This window comes from Camelus bactrianus, chromosome 12, assembly GCF_048773025.1.
Source record: "Camelus bactrianus isolate YW-2024 breed Bactrian camel chromosome 12, ASM4877302v1, whole genome shotgun sequence".
Classification (NCBI taxonomy): domain Eukaryota; kingdom Metazoa; phylum Chordata; class Mammalia; order Artiodactyla; family Camelidae; genus Camelus; species Camelus bactrianus.
In genome coordinates this window covers 26,694,964-26,715,531 of record NC_133550.1, presented here as the reverse complement: position 1 = coordinate 26,715,531, position 20,568 = coordinate 26,694,964, and the positions used below count along the sequence as shown (strand labels likewise).

The 20,568-nt window shown below is 42.8% G+C and overlaps 1 protein-coding gene and 1 long non-coding RNA gene across 3 annotated transcripts in view; one reads left to right on the top strand and one right to left on the bottom strand.

Annotated features, from left to right (window-relative positions):
* Nucleotides 1–20,568, bottom strand: part of LOC123612969 (high mobility group protein HMGI-C) — a 131,778-nt gene that overhangs the window by 66,208 nt on the left and 45,002 nt on the right. The window lies entirely within an intron of this gene.
* The window catches only part of LOC141579403 (uncharacterized), a 273,585-nt gene continuing 260,110 nt past the window's right edge, over nucleotides 7,094–20,568 (top strand). The window contains exon 1 of the long non-coding RNA XR_012510654.1: nucleotides 7,094–10,448. This is a non-coding gene — a long non-coding RNA (uncharacterized LOC141579403). The remainder of the gene's footprint in view (nucleotides 10,449–20,568) is intronic.

The window sequence follows — 20,568 nt, the reverse complement described above, 5'->3', positions numbered from 1 at the left end:
AATTAGTGTAAGAACTGGAAATTCAAAAACATTGCAATTGTTATTAGCTATGTAATTTTTTACTACTCTATATTTCTTTATAGTACTACAATTTAAAAAAAAGAGATAAAAGAATACCTTTAGAAACTTTCCACTTCAGCTAGTGATAGACTTGAGTACTCTGAGCAAAAACAAACACAACGATAAGGAACAGCTATTCTATGCAGACTAGACTCTAAATGGAGTCGGAAAGTTAGGCACCAGTCTTGCTTTTTTTTCTTGCTTAGAAGATTCAAACCGTTCTGCTATCTTTCCCTTTTGATCCCAGTCTCCCCAGAATTAGACCAATTAAACTGTCTGTCACTTAACTGTTTAACACTTGGAATTACAGCTCTGATTTAGCTCTTTGTCAGCAGGGATTGTCTGGCCAGTTGTAAACCGTGAAGGTGGAGGCAGAACAGAAGAGGGTTCTTTCTAACCAGCTGTCGTGGTTCTGGAATCTCCAATGTTTGCTAAGGATGAACCTCTCCAATCAGGACGTGGCTGCAAAAACAAACTGTCCTGCACCCATCTACAAATACTAATATGAAAACCTCTAAGTGAACTCAATGCTTCCCTCTTTCTCTCTCTCTTTTTTTTCTTCCTCACTTACACTTGTGCTCTCTGGAAGAAAAATGACATCATGCTGAAGATATCAAAAACTAGAAAAGAGGTTATTTCTTCTTTTCAAAGGTTTTTTGGCCTGTACGCATACAGTGTTGGATTCTGGAGTGCCATGTCACGGCTGATCTTGTGAGACTCAACCCTCAGATCTAGGGAGGAGACGGGAGATGTTCTGTGAACAGAGTGGGTCTTGCTGCGGCCCGTAAAGGTCCTCCTGTACTAACAGCAATTAGAGAGTGGAGCTGTAATTTCAGCCCTCCTTCCTTCATGCAGGACCTTGTCTCCCCGGCTACAGGAAATGGGGGCCGAGTTAGTGGGGCATGACTATAATAGGGATCTGTGACTGAGGAGCGGGGCAGCCATCAGTATAAATCTGTCATAGACACACTCACAGAGGAAGAGGGACTTCCATACACTGCAGCCTTTACACTTTTTGATGCAGATACAGATTTATGGCACACGGGAAGCAGAGAGCCTTTGAGCCAAAGGGGCCCTGTGAATCAAGGCCATTTTGTAGGTTTCCGCCGCTCGAAAGAGCTACACATTTATAATTGTGCTTGAAGTCAGCCCTGTTCCAGCCCCAGGAGGCAGCAGCATTTGGTTGAAATAAAACTGAGGACTTTTCCCAACAGCTGGCCAGCTCGAGTTTTTAAGTTTTAACAACAGGATGAATGAATTGAGGACGGCTGAAGGGATCAAAAAGCATTATGCCAGACTTCTTGGAGACCCTTCCCCCGACTACACTGTTCCCATGTATCAGATTCATTCAGAGATGGCGAACTCCACTTTGAAGTGTTCCCTCGCGTCCTTCAGCCGACACAGGTGACCCTTTCACCGAGATACTTAGAAACGAACCAGCGGAGACCTTGAGGAAGTGTCTAAAAAAGTGGCAGGCCAGGAGAGAAAGAAGGAGTCCGTGAGAAGTCAATTAAAAACCAGCCCAGGGTTGGTGTTAATTAATTAAAAACACCGTTTCAAAGCATCTCTAATAGAAGACTTCCTCCGTGCCGCCAGTATCTGATTCAGGGAGTGACTCAAGCAGTAAAATCACAGTTGGGACGACTCTCATGGTGCTGGCTGGCCAAGTTCAATATTTTCCCTATGAGGCATGCCTGTACTATAAAAAGAATGTGATGTTTGAAAATGAGTGTCTCTGCTCTCTGTGTGCTGGCATTAAAAGCCTTCCCTAGCCCTCTCGCCACACTTCGAGAGTACAGTATGAATCACAATCATGTGGCGAGCACCTCCTTGCCAAATTCTTTCATGCTGCTCCCACAGTGTGTTCCCTCTGAGGCTCCTGCCAGCAGTCTCTGTCGTCCAGCCAAGACCATCAGTGCGCGTGCCCGGTGCAGAGGCAGGACACTCCACGCCGCACTCAGCAAGCCAGGGGGACGAGGGGGCACGTTCTCGTAAGAACGGGGATTGCTGAAATCGATGGAGTGGGCAGGAGGTGGACAAAAGTCAGCTGAGGGACGAGGCAAAGAAGCTGGAGAGGAAGGACGAGGTTCACAAAAGAGGGGTTGACGCTTCTGGAAGGGGAGCCCCTGTGCCTGGCGCGGGGTTGGGCTCTTTAAATTCACGCTCTCAAGGAATACTCCTGAGAAATGATCGCCACACCACCGGGGTGAGGAAACGGGGACCCATGGGTATTTGAGAAGTGGTTTCCATGTGATGTAGCTCAGGGAGGCAGTGCTTAGGCTGTAACCCAACCTAGTGTCCCTTTCTCTTTCCTCTCGCTGCCCTGCCTCCTCTGACTCTGCAGCCCAAAGTTGGAGAAGCCAGAAACTAGTCTTCTGCCATTGTGGGCTTTTTAATATTGAATCCACCCTCTTAACTACCACTGTCCCCTAAATGAACGTAATGCCACTTTCAACAAAACCTGTTTAATTAAAATATGTGTCAGCTAGATTAACAGCTATTGGACCGATCTTGACAGCCATGACCACAGCATCCACTCCAAGCCCAACAGTCATCCCCAAGTTCTGTTCCAGGGCCACAGAGGGCACTGGGGGACCGTATGGAGGAAAATATTATTGTAGTTCAACATCATGAATCACTACTGATGGAACCACTCAGAGTTTATCCCCTACTTACATCTGCATTTCCTTTGTGTGCATTTATTGCTGTGGTTAACTACAGATTAATTGACTTGCCAGTTTTCTGGCTGAGTCTCCTGTGAACCTAGCATTGTCTGGCCCCTAAGAGGCAGAAATGGATCCTGAAACCAGGAAGCTCCCTGGAGTTACAGTGCTTGTTTATTCCCGTCTTCTCAATGGCCTGTTAGGTATAAGGGTTTGGATTCAAAAACAGCACTGGGGGAGGGGGTAAGTTTCCGAGTTTTGCACTAAAAAGACAACTTGTCTCAATGGCTGCGAAGAGGAAGACATGGAAGAGGAGATAAAGGAGGGGTACAACACCCAATTTGCATGCACGAGTCTATAGAAGCAGCAGCAGAGGGGTCCTATCAACCTCATCCCAATCCAAGGCCAGCCCTGCACGGAGTCCTGGTCCACCTGAAGGCACGGTGGGAATGGGGATGGAGGTGTGGATTTTTGGAGCCCATGGAGCTAGCTTGAGTCAGTAGTGTCATATGGCTGCCAAAAAAAATTTTTTTTCATCTTAAGAAATATGATATTTAGTACATAACATTGTAAAATGATTATAAATCAATAAAAAAAGTTTAAAAAAACAAAGAAATATGATATTTAGAATAATACCAGGTGATGGTCTCACTCTTCTTTGCATTAATCAAATTACATAAATCTATTAATGGAAGATTAAGTAGGATTTTGAAAGGACTCAAAACCAAGATCTATTATTTTAATCAGCCCGTTTACTTAACAAGCATAAATTGTGCAGCTATTATGTGCTAATAAGGCCTGCTCATACAAAGATAAATAAAACATGGTCTCTGCCCTGTTGGGGTTGAATAGAGCAGGGTAATACAATGGTTTAAGTGCTGTGCTTAAACTGTGGCCTTTACTTGGTATCTACTAAATTTGCAGTAGAATAACTAGTGTTTGTGCTGATAAAAGCAGCCCAGAGGAAGCTGTAAGATTCCTTGCTACTTCGCTGCTCTGTGAGTTGGTGATGCTGTATGGATCCACTTTTGCTGTAATTACGGAAGAAATAAAAGTGGGTAAGCATTGGTGGGAAGAGAGCCTGGATTTTCTTTAGTGAAAAAGAAAGAAGAATTTTTCACAGTGATCTGCTATATAAGTGGGGCTAGGAGTGTACAGAAAATAGCGCAGCCAGATAGGCGGCTCTGAAGCCAACCCATTCTGTCTGGCGCTATCACTGATTTAGTAGCTGTTGAATTCCCTCGGCAGATTACTTTACCAATCTGTGCCTTGGTTTCCTCACCAGTAAAAAGGGGATAATAATAGTACCACCTCAGTGAATTACTGTGAGGAAAAAAATGAGATAGTCCTTACGACAACCCTGATACGGACCTTCCCATGACCTAAACCACTTTCAAACTAAGATCTGTCAACAACTACTTCTTTAAAGTCATACTCTGATTCATTCACCATTCTGCAAAGCTAGAATATTCTGTCCTACACCTTGCTGGCCTCGTGTACTGGGTTTCCTGGTAGCACTCTTGGAATGGAAACTCTCTAGAGTACTCATCTGTCTTTATCTGTGTGTATATACAGTTACTTACTTCACACGTATTTACTATAACAGGTTGTCTATACATCTCCAGTACATCTGAGCACCCTCGATTCAGTGCTAAGATTATCTTGTTGGGAAAGAGAAGAAACAAATGCCAGATAATGCTGGCAGCTCGTGGTGCACTGAGGATTGTTTGATTTGTAGGAAAAAAAGCCCTTTTTCTTTCTTGGACCTTGAGGGAAAAAAAAATGGTGATACTGTATTAATTACAATAATAGGCATTATTAAAATCCAAATTAAAGAAGCCTTAGATATCTAGTTGGGATACTGAAGTTTATGTAGCAAGAATAATAAAAAGAAGTTTAGGAGATTAAAATGGGCACATTTAAAATTTCTTTTAAGAAACATTGAGTACTTTGGATATTTTGGCGTAGACTGGAGTAGGGTGACAGTAGGGTTCAGAAGCATAATAAAGCAAGCTGTCAAGCGTGTAGTCCCTGCTAGTATGCTCGTGGAGCGCAGCTCACCACGGGGAGAAACAGCCCCGGTGCTGAACTCAGACAAGCTGGGCCGAGTGCATCTCTAAGCAGGGATGATGGTCCCTGAGTCATCTCTGTTATGAGAGCTGTGTGAGATAATCTGATAAAAATGCGTAGTGAGCCAAGGCACTCTATACATAGTGGTAAACGAATCAATGAGGGGAAGGTGTAAATAAAGTTTTATTCAAAGGTTTCTTTTTAGGAAGGTATCTGCCTTCCTAACTCACAAACCACATCTTATGCCCTGAAAATCACTACGGAAAAGGGGATTAATGACCTCAGAAAAAACAACTGCTATTTCTTGTAGGCTTTGTAAAGGGGTGTGTGTGTGCATGCGTGTGTGTGTGTGTGTGTGTGTGAGTGGGAAAAAGATCAAGAGGAAACTCTAAAACCTAACGGGTGATCCAAAAGTCACATAACACCTTGAGGTCAAATGTAAGGAAGGTATAATTAGAATAATAAATTCAAAAGTTTTTTTTTTAAAGCTTGTCTATGGTATGTTGTAATGACTACAGATGTCTTACCATAGAGGTCCTAATGATCAAACTCCAAGGACTCTTTACTGTTTAATTATTTTAATTATAAAAGTTAAAATCTGACTATGGTTCTTGAAGATTTTTAGAATTTTAGATTCTAAATATAACATTTTTTTTGAATATTCTTCCATATGGTGGTTCACTGGAATGCCAGCTTTAAAAAGAACAGTCAAGATTTTCACTGCCTTCATCGAATTGGCTTTAAAACAGGTCATCAAACTTCTGTCTTTGAAATTCCCCACTGAAATAACATTGATTGCACAGGGGGCCATTTGTGTAATGAGCTCTTTATAGAAAAGGCATCACTTAAATTGCCAAATAAGTAGAGTGAGGTAATTGGCCTTCTATAATTCTGGGCCACGAGAAACAGGCATTACTTTCTAAATGAGCTCAAAGTCATTAAAAATCCCAAGAATTTCATAACCCAACCTATAGTTCAAGAGAGTCTTGCTTACTTATTAAGGGGTGCAGGAGGAAGGCAATGAATAAAACAGGAAATGAGGAATTCAATGGACTGTGCCTTGAAAAAGCAAGAGTGTGTTCAAGATAAGGCAGAGAGTAAAAGTGACCACTGCCAGTGGGCTCTTGGCTGGCAAATTGGAAAGCTTTGTCTGGAAATCTCTCTTGAATTCAATGGCATGCCCTGGTTGGATTTCTGCCTCTTTCCACAAACACCTCTGTGTTGTCTTTTAGCCAATGTACTTCTCAGTAATTCCCTGCAAGAACGATGACTCAAAAGGAGATCCCCATCAGGAGGAAGAAACATGGACTAAGGATGCTGGACAATCTTTAACCTTAAGTGAGCTGTCAGCTTGAAAAAAGTAACTCTAAAAACTGCACTCACTTTTCGCCAATGAACATTTTTCGGGAATGGTAAAAGCAGAGCAACAGAGATATTTATGTAAGTCAAGTTTGAGGAGTCTGATCTTTTAACCTGGTAATTTGTTTGTTTTTGAAGACATTTTCATGGCATAGATATTTGATATCATCAGATCAAGTTTTAAAATAATTTGGAAAACGTGGCTCTCAGATTATAGTCATTAGTTATAAAAATCCTGTCATATCATTGTTGCAATTATTATTATTTGAACCAAGGAATGTGAGAGAGGTTGCCTGCCGTGACATTGTTTTTTCACAAGGAAACTGGGCTGAGATTTTCAGCGTGTACTGTAAAGTGCATGAATGCTCCTGCTGCCTCCAGGCGAACTGTTTTGCAGCATGTTATTTACTCCCAGGGATTGTACACATTCCAGATGACATCACCAGGGCTGCTAGTGCACAAGAAAATAAGCAAATGAGACACACATTGGCTCATGTGGCAAATCCCTGGGTTTGCCAAATGGAAAAGAACAAAAACGGGGAGGGAAAACATTTTGTTTTCAATCTACAAGGATATTAATAAAACTCAAACCCAGCATTCTGTGGCCACATTTCCCAGGAAGAGGAGCCTTTTCTGGCCAAAAGAACATAACAACAAACGTTTGTATCTGAGAAATATGTACCTCGTGATGTCATTTTAAAACCCACTATTTACCATGACTGGGGCTGAAAACATTTTCTCTAGAACTCGGACACCAAGAAACAAACTGAGGGCAAACTCTACCTAAAATAATCTGCAGTTCAGAGTAAATCAATTAGATGAGCGTAATTGGATGCATTATAAGTCAAAGCTTAAAATCAAAAGCTGCTCTTGATAAAATTCCAAGGAAAAAATAAACAGTAAGTCACCAGTTACTAAAGAGAGGATGAAGTAAAAGAACACGAAAATTTCTTAAGAGAGACTTTTTACACAAATATAATTTATAGGTACCAGAGAGAAGTGAAAAAAGCAAACTTTATAAATGCTGAATATCAGTTAAAAATAGAGTAAGTTGAAAGGCTTATTAAGATTTACAACCTAGTGGATACAATTATTAGAAAACTGCAGTTTGGAAACCTTCAGTGATTAATAATATTGGTTGGCAAATATATAGCACTGTATGTCAGCCACAATTTGGAGCACTTTATGAAATTAACTCATTTAATGTACTCAACAACCCATTGTAATAATACGATGACCCCATCAAAATTCCCATTTTGTGGCTGAGGCAACTAAGGCTCAGAGAGCTTAAGAAACTTGTCCAAGGTCACACAGATAATGTTATCACATGCTAATCTGGATGAGGGTAACTAACAAAATTTCAAAGATGCTGATAAATATTGAGAACTTAGAAGCATAATTCCATTAGAACATAAAAAATTTTTGATACATAAATTTCACAAAGTAATAATGCTGAACAATCTGGATGTCTTACTTTGAATATATAAATTATATGCATGAATGGACAATCTTTGTTAGAAATAAAGGCCAGCACAAATAAATTTCAAATGTTGCCTTTGAAGGCAAAAGGAGATACACCTGTGCATTAACACAGTTCAGTCATTATCAACTGAGCAGGCATAATTTGAAAAAAATGTGTTTTTCAAGGGCCACTGAGCATGCACCTATATCAAAATATCACATGAAATTATTTTTCCCAGTTTTGAATCTCTTCTTAAATTCTCTAATTTGAATGATACACACATAGCATTAAAAAAAAAGGCAACTGGTTCTTTAATTTTAATAGAATAGAATTTATTTGGAAAGCGAGATTCTTTATTATAAACTGTGCCTCTTTCTGGAAACACTTAGAATTTTGAAATAAGAAGTCTTGGCAAGGATATAGTGCAGCTCTTAATTTACAGGGAAAAAACAGCAATCCACACAGATGAACTTCAGGTCAGAATTCAGTTCACCACTGAGAGGGAAGCTGGACAGGGCACAGAGCACTTACTAGCTGAGTGACCTTGGACAAGTTATTTGACTTCTCTAAGCTTCACTTCCCTCATTGCGAAAGAGGGAAATACTTGATGGAATTGCTCTGGAAATTAAGGGAGATAACACATAGAGCCCACTTTGCACAACCCCTGACACCCGGTGATGGCTCAACGAACGGTCACTGTTCTTATATCCTGTCTTTGAGTGATTCCTGACCAGTCAGTGTCAGAACTGGATGTAAAGCCCTGTGGGAATAAGTGTTGTTACAAACTGGCTCCTCACTCCTTCCAGGCATCGGGGCCTGAGGGGGCAAAAATCCTCTCTCATGAGTCTTTTCCCCAAACGTGGTTTTATCCCCCACCTCCTCTCCTCTTTTACCCTAGAACAATTCTTCAACTTTTAGGAAGTGTTCTCCATCAGAATATAACCTCCAAGTTGAATATTCTAAACCCTCAGTCAGGAAGGTTCAGAATTCGTTTTCACAAAGGGGATAAACATGGATTCAGGAAGTCCAAACAGCAACAACCCCACGGCTCACATGACCCACTTCCCTTACTCCAGCTGGGCTCTTCCTGGAAGGGGAGGGGAGTCTGCTGTTTGATTAAACATTCCAATAACATCAGCAACACTGAACGAAATCATACTGTCAACCTGATCCTAATTCAAGTGTGCTTATATCTCTCCTTGGTGAAAGCATTTACCTTTGAAAAAACGTTTCCCTAACAGATCAGGTATGTAGGAACGACTCCCTCTCTCTTCCTGCTTCACTTGCATCGTAAGCCCTCCTTCACGTAAGGCTGGTCAACTTGTAGTGAGGGCTTCCTTAGGGCCAGGCACGGTGCCAAGGCTTTTGCTGACACTTTCTCATTTAATTCTCACAGCAGGGAGGGACCATTCTCATCCCCATTTTACAGATGAAATCACTGAGGCCAGGGAGACTCAGTACGTTGTCCAGGGCTACATCATCATCCCCGAGCTATTAAAATCAAACAACAGTGTGGACAGGTCCTCAGGAGACTTGGCCCGGTCACTGCCCAGATGAGTTACATTCTCTCTGGGCCTCGGTTTCCCACCTTTGAGAGGAGGCAGCCACTCTCGAAGCTCCCTTCCAGCCTCACATTCCACAGCCTGCTGCTGCTGCTGCTGCGGGCGGGCTTGTTTCCACGCTCAGCTGCTCTGGCCGGGCCTCCCCAGGCTCTGCCCTGTTTTGTTTTTGCTGCTGGACCTACTACAGACGCACTCCTGGCAGCTCAGCCCGGAGCGCGGCCGAGAGGCTTCCTCTTTTCGCTCAGTTCCTGGCCGCTTCAGTACGAACAGAAAAGGTGGGCAGGGGCCAACTGGCAGAAGCCGCAGAAATAGCAGCGCATGATTCTCCTACGCGCAGCAGAAAGGTCGGCACGCAGGACCCCGCCATCTGCCGAGCTCTTTCATTGACTAAGGTTGCTCTTGGCAGGCACAGGCACCAGGGGTTTCCACGCTCGTTTCCCTCCGGTCAGAGCAGACAGATCTGCTGATAGACAACTTGGAAGTAATGCTCCTCAGTCCTGTGCTAGCAACTGACCGCCCAGGGACAGGAGACGGAGACGTTCAACTACAGAGCCACACAGGAACCCACTACCCTCATTCTGAAACTCTTACTCCGCAGCCTGCAACCTCCTGGGGGACCTCCTGAGGGCTCAGGCCACCTCTGAGCACACGGGGAAAGGTGTGCAGCTCAAGGATGCGTAAGCGGCAGTGACTCAGGCATCCCGGCACAGGCGGGAAAGGCGGTTCCCCGGATTAGCAGGCTTCCTTCACAGGCACCCGCTCCTCATTAGCAACTGCCTGCAGGGAAGTGTGCTGGGCTGTCTGCAGCGAGTGGGAGAGAGAGAGAGAGAGAGAGTCAAGCTCTCTCCTGCAAAACAGTTTCTCCTCTTCCTGTCATTCTCTCTCTGTCCGGGTCTAGGACAATACTCAAAGGCTCCAGCCAGGACAGTTCCAGTCATAGCCGACTCTTCCCATTACTTAGTAGCACACACGAGGATTTGCTGGAGTGGTGTTTTGTTTTGTTTTGTTTCGCTACTATTAAGCAAGATTGCTTCATAATCCTTTAAGTGTTTTTTAGCCAAGTTTTATTTACGTATCCTGGCCAGCAAGCACGTGATTAACCCAAGGATGTCACGGAGGGAAGGCAGATGCTCCATCTGAACAAAATCGGATGCCGTTTCACCGAGGACACACACACAGCTGAGCTGTCCAAAGGACAACCATCTCCTGGGCCGACACGACCCCAAACCCCCCGACTCCGGAGACCCTCAGAGACAAGGAGGAGCTGCCGAGGTAGGGACTCAGATGCCAGTGCTTCTGCTTCCATCTGCTTCTGTCTCTCTCACTCTCTCCACTCCGGGGCAAAGCTTTAGGAGAGCCGGCTGTCCACGGCATCTGCGCCATGTGAATGGCGGTAAACCGTCTGTGCATCATGATGATACACTCACACCGTGGTGCCTTCCTGCGAGTCCCACACCACCCAGAAAGCGCTGGCGTCAACAGAAAGGAATTCTTTCCATCAGTATTTCTCAAGCGGCTTGATGTAAAAGGCGCACGCTAGGAGCTCTCAAGTAGCTTTTTGTATCTTTCACCCCATGATAAAGATAATCAGAGCCAGTTACAGTCCTTCCCAGTCCTCAGAAATACATCTGATGATGGTACATCTGATACCTTCATCAGAAGGTAAATGGATCCTGGCTTTGCAATGAAAAAAATTATTTTTTTTAAGTAAAAGAAACTTAAACCTCAGGACCTAGACTCCTGGAATAAGGATCTCTTCGCTGATGAGAAATCCTTAAATGTTAAAATAAGCATTTACCAGGAGATATCAATGAGGTCTTGACTATATATAGTCTGACTCTCAGGCAAAACATACTGTAACACAAACAGTGATCTATTTCTAACTGTTATCCATCCATACCGCCTGGCTATGCGACTATAAGCAAGTCATTTATCTTCTCTGAGTATACGTTTTATTATCATTACTACGACGGAACCGTGTTAAGGATTTCTAATTCCCCATTTAGTTCTAAAGTGAAGTATTTGTTTAATGAAAGAGCCTATTCATATTGTCAACAGCAGTTTTAATTTTGATCTTTAAATACAAAGGGCAATACATGCTGCCGAGCACAAAAACATCGCATTGCCATAACCTCCGAGAGAAATATTTTTGCAAAATTTTCCTTGCTCTTCTTGGAAAAAACAAAACAAACAAACAAAAAAACCTCCACCAGGCTCTGTGAGTGAGGAGAGGCCAGTGATACAGGATGGAGGACAGAGGTTTTATTTATTTTGCTTTGAACGGCGATGCTTTGTAAGTGCTAGGATTTTACCCACGGACAATGTGTTTCCCTCTAACATTATCTCTCGTGGTGGAGAGTTAGTGTCAAAGGTTTGTGAATGGATTTCAGAATGAACAAGCGGCACCTCCCATCGTTAGCTGTCTACATTTTTTTATAACCACTTGCATACTTTTGGTCAACCACTGTAAAATAAACAGTCCTTCCCAAATGTTTTTGTTTTCTTTGACAGCACAGCAATAATTCACTTGGAATGCTGCAGAACAGAATAGCACTTCAATGCTGTTGTAAGGCTGGCTTTTTATGATTTCAGTTCATCAAGTTGTTTTTCAGTTAAAAGATGCCAGACTGAAAAGAACATAGAACACTTTGGAGACGTTATGCTTATATCTTGTCTCCTGATCCCTTCAAACTACATATACGTACAATATAGGCGTAACCACACATGTCCATGTGCATGAATTGCTGTGTGTCTGCACCCTCAATAGGTATATGAAAGACAATATTCACCTAAAGCATTGTCTGTTTTTGTTTTTGTACTTGTACTTTTGTTTCATACTTGAGAAGTCTAACATCTAAATTAAGATACGGTTTTGCATTCATGCCAATGAAGACAGAAATTAATATTGATTCCTGCCTAGAAAAGCTTTAGAAAAAAATGTTCTAACACAGTCTCGGCTTATTTGGTTAAATACTTGTTTCTCCAGTCGTGCGCGGTAGTAAAGGAGTTTAGAAGAAATATATCGTTTGGTCAAAAGAGCTTTATTTTCTCTCCCTTTGGGGTTGGGGGATAACTGTCCCGGATGCATATAACAGAATAAAGTATGTATCTATGCATCAGAGTGGAAGGATGGAAGTTGACTTGTGTATCACTCCATGGGGTACCTTGATAGAGGACACCATCTGAAGTAAGAAACTGGAGAGTGGGCAGTGATCCATTTTCATCTTGCCCACCCTTCCTGTCCGAGAAACCCGTCTCTAGTCTGCAAGCCATGGCTCTTCAACTGTGACCTACGACAAGCATGAATAAGTCTTGTGTTGAGTTTAATTTCAGAGGCCGGGAGTTTATCAGCTGAGCCATCTCACCTGCATTCCTTGCAAGTGACGGGAGCCCTAGAAGCCTGGCCTAGCTTTGGACTTCTCCAGCAGAGAGCAGTGAAACACTGTCAATAAACTTAATTCTGGAAACCAGAGTAGCTTCCAAGCTAAGAAAAAGGCAAAGGCAGAACTGGCTGGCTCCTCGGCGTTGCAAGAAACTGGGGAAACTGGGCTAATAGATTTGCAAAGCTGGATGTGTGTTAGAATTTTGATGCAGATACCGCCAGCACTGCTTGTAGTCACACATTTCAGTGTTAGTCAAGACAGCACTTTAGAGTGAGGTGGGTGACATTAAAGAAGGTGTATGCTTCCCAAATTACTCTCGTATGGTAATCGTGCCAATCACTGCATCATCACACATTTATAAGGTCACTTCCATCTGCATTCAGTACTATCATAGTGTCAGCTCTGGAATCCCATTGTCTGGCCACCTACCTTGGCAGTTCTTCGAGCATTCCTTGTTTGCGGCACAGCAACTGCTTAGTAAATCAAGCGCTAGAAGGAGTTTGTACTTGTGCATCCTACAGGAAACGTGGCTGCCGAGAGCCGTTTAAAGAAGCTGTGGCTCCAGTTCAACAGGAGGCTCCTAAGTGGGGATGTGTGAATGCCGCTTCCAGGTGAAGTGATTTATGACATAACACAAGAACTTGTTAATAGGGTAACACAAAGATGCAAAACTCCCTGGACATCCAGCCCTTGGCTGCGGTGTGAAGGGTTCTTCTTCCAATCAACAAAAGCTGATGACAGAGAATATTAGTGAACGGACTGTGTTCGTGCTGAGCTGCTCTCAAAGAAAACATCATTTTCGCAAAGGAATGATGAGCGTTAACCATCTGAGGAGGTGGTCTATACGATCTGACCTGTTACTTTTCTTGGATGAAAAGACATTTAATCTGTTAGATTTTTTTTTTCCCTTCTGAAGCAAAGATATCAGAAAGACTATTCTGCAAAGATCTTAAAAAGCACACACAACAGGCAGATGGTTTGTTTGCTCCGTGGAAGTGGGAGATGATACCCTACATATACATCAGCGGCTCTGTGAGTTTATATTCTGAAACACTGTGCTGTCTTCAAGGGCTGGGCTCAGATGCCAGCCTGTGCGTGCAGGCTGCCAAAGGACTAAGTGAGGCATAGGGCGCTACACATCAAAGGGGAGAGGTCGTCATGGCAGCTTGCCCGAAAAGTACACTGTACAAAGGATGAACTTCGAAGAGACCGGCTCACATCAAAAGTCACCGCGTGTTTTACATTCTCCCAGTGCCCAGGGTCATTCTACCTTCTACTGGCAGCTCCTCTCAGCCAATCTACCTCCCACTTCTTGAAGGAAAACCCGCTCCTTTACTCCTCCCAAAGCTCCTCTCCAGTTCCATCCCAGCAAAAAGAAACAGGTCAGAACCAGAAAAGGACTTCCAGGGGGCCCACAGAGCTGCACACCTAAGGGTGAGGCTTCCCGGGGACAGGGAGATGCAGCGATGCTAAGGCTGTCTGGCTTGGGAAAAATGCAGCCCCGCTGCTCGCTCCCTGTCAACATTCCACCCCTCGCCCTTTCCCAAGGTCTCAGTGAGAAAAACCTTTTCTTTTTCTTTTTCTTTCTTTCTTTCTTTCTTTCTTTTTTTTTTTTTGGTTCTTATCAGTTCAAACAGGAACAATGAATTCCTCAAGCCCACAAGAATGTGACAAGGTGTCAACAAAGCCGACCAGGAAGGTGATGTATGGCCCATGGGCTGCGGCTCCCATAAATCATTTCCCGAACCAGGGCTGCAAAGAAGGAGCCCTGCAACCAGACCTTGGGGGTCCAGCTCCCTGCACCCTCAAACAGGCACCCCCTCCCACCCAGCTCCTCCCAGCATCCTGGCTGGAGCACACCTGTCACCCCTGTACCAACAAGCTGGCCCGCTCGGGGGTTAAGTTCTCTTCCTTCTGTGGCAAATGCTGCTCATATGTGGGGGGAGCACTGTGCAATTTAACATGCTTTCAGGACATGTGCTGACATGGCTTTGTTGAAGGCTGTCTGGAAAGTTCTACGCGAAGCCCTAATTTCAAAGGTTTATAAATGGCCAAAGTATGTGTTCTTTGGTCAAAATTTGATTTAGAAAATTTGGGCTTTGGTGGTGAAATGATTTTATGGTTTTCAAAAATCGGATGCCAGAAATTGTTTTGCCTGCTTTGTAAACGATACAAAGAGAAATGGAGAATCAGCAATCCAGCATCTCTTTCTGGGTTTCCAGGATGTGGCTTTCTTGAAAGAAAAACTGAATATACAGTTGTGGACATAACCAAAATTAGGAGGGGAGTGAGACTATTTAACATCGCCTTCTGCAAAGTAACTCACTGGCATATATAGAATTACCAAATAAGATACTTTCCATCGCCATTTTAACATATCGAACTGATTTCTACTTGACACCATGATATGGAAGTGAGTATATAGTATAAACTCCCCGTGTAAAAACTCCTGAAAATATTTAAATGCAAGTATCTGATGACTTCTGCAGAAATTAGAATTCATTCTATGAAAAACATAACACAGAACTTATACTAAACAAGTCTCTTACATATATATTTAACTAACTGATCAGATGAGCTAAAGAAAATCACTCACAGACATGTATTAAAATATAGACAGATCTGTGGCTGCTACGTTCTTATACAACAAGCAGGGGAAAAGACAGAACCTCAAAAGAAACAGTGTGGTTGAAAAACAAGAAGTAACAACAAAAGAGAATAAACTCACCCGGTGCTCACACTCACAGAGGCCAGGGTCAGTCTGACTGAATGTAGTTCTACTGCTTCCATTCAATCACTTTTCAGAAACCAGAGTTTAAAAATAGCTGGAGTGGCAAAGATGAGCTCATTCTCTACTGACTAACCTTGCTCATTCTCTTAACAATAGTAAAAATAATTCAAAAGAAAAGCAAATTTTAGAACAAGAAAGTGACTGCCATCAAATTGGTCATTCAGACTCTGAGAAAGTTGACTTACGATTGATGTAAGCCTTGATATTAGATAAAACTAAATACATGAACATCTGAATAAAGAATTCTTTGCAGCACAATTTGATCTTTGAAATAATAAACCGAGGCTGCTATAAATGACACGTTCTTTCTTCTAGGGCATGTAAATAGGTCAACTTGGAAAAAATATCATTTCCTCATTTAAGAATGCAGTTATTCAATTAAATTAAGTCCATCCGATATCACTGTCAATAAGACAACCAAAGAAAGTCAGTGCTGAGCCACTGTCAGGGTGTCTTCTACGATGAGAATGGAGAAGTAAAAGTGCAATTTGGGGCTACTTTGGTAGAACTACCTGTTGCATTAACTTTTATTTAAATATAAACATTTCTTTCGATTTTTTTTACACATATGTGATTTTAAAAAACAAAACAAAACTCACTGTGGTGATAGCGTCAAGCTCCATGGAAATTCTACAAGAGTATTACTGGGGGAAAAACCCTTTTCTGGTTGAATAAAGGGGTAAGAGAAGACAGAATGAGTATATGCAGATCAGTGAGATTCTAGTTTTCTTGCGCTGGGAAACTTGGAGAACGAGCTACATTTGCTTCAAAATGTGACTCTCTCTTCCTGAGATGGAGCTCCAAACTGCAACAGGCAAAGAAGAGGCCATGGGGGATGACCGTATGATATCTGATGTTTTTAAGCTTGCTTGTGAAAATATTAGCCTTCATGTATAGATACAGAAGAACAGATGAGTTAGAAGATGATCATCCATTCTTTTGTTAAAAAAAAAAAAAAAGATATCTTGCTGAGTCTTGAGGAGGCTCCATGGGTAAATCTGGGTTGCCTGGAGCATATGACAAGCCAGCAAAGATCCAGTGTACACGGCTCACCTGCACTCCACTCCAGAGGAGCTGGCGAGGCACCTGGAATGACCCTACACATCCTTCTGAAAAAGACTCTAAAAGGAACCTTCTAGAAGGAACCACATCCTCAGGTGGTTTCCCTCCTAGGCTTTGCTGTCTGAAAGCAATTTGTTCCCACTGAAAAGAAGATGGTTAAAATTTCCTGAATATTTTGCCTCATGTCATTAAAGACTTTTGTCTTCACTTTTACCCAACGTGTCTCAGCAAGCCAGACAAAGCCTTCAATGAAGTAGCAGAATTTACGTAGCTTTCAGTTACATACATTTTATACCTTTCTATGTTTTATTTATCTTTCTTATTTACATTACACATTTATTAACTTTGGTTCCTCAGTTTGCAAAATATCTTAAAGATGTTTTCTCTTCATAGGTAGTAACTGAGATCCATGAAAAGTATTAAGGATAAATTCTTACTCTTATTCACAACTGGCTAGTGTCAAACACAGACTAAGACCCAACTCCAGTTATATGCATACAGTGAAGAAAGAACAACTGAAAAATCACTACAGATTTGCTTTTGTCCCACTGCCACTTCATTCATTCAGCAAATACTTATTAAACGCCCACTGTGGGCAAAGAGCTATACTAAGGTATAGAGAAATAAAAAATGGAATCTCACTTATTATTTGCCATTAATTGGCACACCTCAAACTGCCTTATATTATTACTTATCTTATGTATATAATTTTGAATTCCATAAGGCAGGGACCATGTGTTAAACCCAATGGGTTAACCCTGTGAAGTCCCCTGCCTTTACTATTAGACTTACAATAATTTTCTGAGGATGAATATGATGAAATATAACTCAGTAATGTTATAATGATGACATTTATATATATATGCATATATACATTACATATTACACATATATACATTATATGACTAATAAGACACTAACCGTCTACCAAGCTCTCTCTGTAATGCTGTGGGAAATTAAACTTTCTATCTAACGGATGTGACTCATTAACAATGACATTGGAAGTCTCTCCTCTTCTCTTCTCCTCGGTTCTATTAAAATAATACTATTCTTCCCACACCTGACTTCTACAGTGACTATATATAGCTATCTACACTCAGCCTAGAAACAACACAAATAAAATATTTAGAGAAGGAAATACACCTCTTCTGCTGGTAATGGCCCTGTTGGGTTTTCACAGCACTACTCATTTCTAACATGCCTGGTAACAGCACCTGGAGGGCCATGGTGTAGGTACAGACATACAGCCTGAACACACTTCATCTTCACACCAGGTTCACATGGATGCTTTTGATAAGATCGACAGTGTGCTATGGACGGAAAACACAGAGAGGAGGGAGCCCTAGTCTGCCGTGTGAAGAAACGTAAACAAACAATTACAGTACACTGTGAACGGAGCTCTCCTCAGGGTGTGTGCAGACTCCTACGATGGCGAAGAGGAGGAGTACCAATTTCAGGAGGGGAAGAGCCAGACCTGAACTGGGGCTTAGGAGACGTGCTGAGATTTGTCCAGATGGAGACGAAGGTAACGAACACAAGAGCGGAGGTGTGAAATAAGCAATAGGTGCTTTGGAAAAAGGAGTCTTTCTGTGAACAGAGTGAGGACTACACCTGGCGGATGACAAGGGGCAAGATCAGAAACTCAGCCTAATGCTAGAACCAACATAAGACATTAAACCGTTCTCCCTGGGGTGAACGGTTGCCACTGAAGGCGCCCGATAGGACAGCGATGAGTCCTCTGCCTTGGAGATAGTGCTTGCAAGGGTGCTGAGCGTGGTTGGAGAGAGAAGACCAGAGACAGCAGGGGAAACGAGCAGGAAACCAGGGCAAACAGCCCAAGGGAGGGACGATAAGGGCTGTGCAAAGCAAGCAGCAGTGGGAACGGAGGAAAAGAAAACTCAGAACATATGGTGCAGCAAACAAGTGACAGGATACGGTGAGTGCTGAAAATGGAGAAAGAAGGGCGTTAAGGATGACCGGATGAGTGACGGCACTGTCACCTCAGCAAAGAATACAGTCACTGAAACATTGGTCATAACTGAAACGCAGACGCTCACCAAGCTTACTTAGAATGGGCACACAGAAGGAAACGTCGGGGGCCTCGCTCCCAACGCTGGAGATGAGCGACGTGGGAAGGGCAGGCAGAAAGAGAAGCTCCTATCAGATCCGACGAGCTTTCAGATGAGAGAAGAAACATCAGGGCAAGGTTTTGCTCCGGGATCCAAGGAGGGAGAGCTTGAAATAGCAAAGAGTGGTCAATGTTCAGATATTTCAGCAGAGACATCAGGATGCAGACTGAGACACATCTCTGGGCTTCAGCAGGTTAAGTGCCTTCCGTGGGATGAAGGCAGTGGAGGTCAGGTCACTTGTGCTTCAGGAGTGAATGGCAGATGTGAAGAGGTGAGAGTATTTTTCACTCTGCCTCCTGCTGCCTCCCTGACCTTTCAGAACAGCTTCAGCCTACCAAAGACAGGCTGTCCTGCCTCCTTTCGCTATGCCCAAGGGGCCCGCAGCCCCAGAAAGCTATGATGCTGAGAAGCACAAACAAAGCTGCAGAGCACAGGGGACAGGTGGTAGGTCCCGGGACAGCAACACGCCAAACAGGGACGTCACGTATATTCTTCAACACCCACGGTTATTCCACTACTCCCGAGCTGTTCTGAGAAAAACTACCCCGATGAGACATGAGCAGACACCTAAACGGAAGAGATTTTTAGGAGATCCTAAGCTCATCTGGCATTGTTCTGTGGAGCTGACAGCCCGAGTGTGAACTAAAAATGGGGTATGACTCGGAGAGGAATGCTGCTCTCTAGACCCAAAAAGAAAACCACACTTCAGGGTCCCCATAGTAAAGGGATATACTAATGGATAAAACACACTCTACCTCATTATTCTTTCGCTCTGACACTTCAGATACATACAGAACATTCAAGACTCTCAAGAGAAGGAGGAAAAAAACACCTGAAGGCAAAACTAAAGGTTTCCTGCTTCTACTAATGAACTTAAACTCATTTTCCATTTGCACACCAAAGGAGGAAACCCATATAAATGGATTAAGAGGGCCAGAAAGACAGAATCAAGCCAGGGTCAGCGAACTTTCTGTGAAGGGCCAGATAGCAAATATTTTCAGCTTTGTGGGCCAGGTGGTCTCTGTGGCAACGACTCAACTCTGCCCCATGAAGGGGAAGCAGCCACAGACAGGGTGTGAACAAATCAGAGTGGCTGTGTCCCACTAAAACATTCTTTTTGGATACTGAAATTTGCATCTCATTTGATTTTCATATGTCACAAAATATTATACTATTCTTTTGATTTTTTCCCAACCATTTAACATAGATAAACCATTTTCAGATTGCAGGTCATGCAAAAAAAGAAAAAACAGGTGATGGGCTGGATTTGGACAGTGGTCCACAGTTTCCTCTGCTAGAAAAACCTCATCCAGGTCAACCTCTTCCATCAGCCTAGATTTAGTGAGTTAGAATTTCTGGGTGTGGAGCCCACTGATCTGTAGAGACCACAGAATTATCTGTTTGACAATTTATAGAAATCCGGTTCTTCAGAAGTCCCAAAGTCTTTTGCACTGTGGCCCCTGGGCTGATCACTCACCCTGATGCTAAGAGTGCAAAGGACAATTAACCTAGGGACTCTCCATTCAATTCTTCATTCATTCAACAAGTATTCACTGAGTGATCATGGTGTCTCCAGTGCTGTGGGCGATAGTAAAGAAAGCAAAAATGGAGTCCAAATCCTCCAGAGTCTACATCTCCTGGAGACAACAGACTCATGCCCTGAAATAATGGGACAACGATTTAAATACAAGTTCATAGAATTAAAAGGAGAGTTCTCAGGTGGCTAATATTTACACCACATGGCTAGAAGGAGGTAAATCTTTTCGCTTTCAAGTTAATCAAAGCACATGATCACCAGCCCCTGGCATTAGGAAAGTATAAAAATCTTATAAAATGCTAATTACTTGTATTGTAAATACTTATTTTTAAAACTAATGTTTTAAAGAAGAAAATGATTGTAGCAAATAATTCCAATGCACTGGTCACGAGACTCTGTACGGCTAGCGATGTAGGCTTCTGACTAAGCCTCTGTGTTTTTTCTGGATCAGATCAGATCTGGTCAGTCATTCTCTTACTTGAAGTCTTTA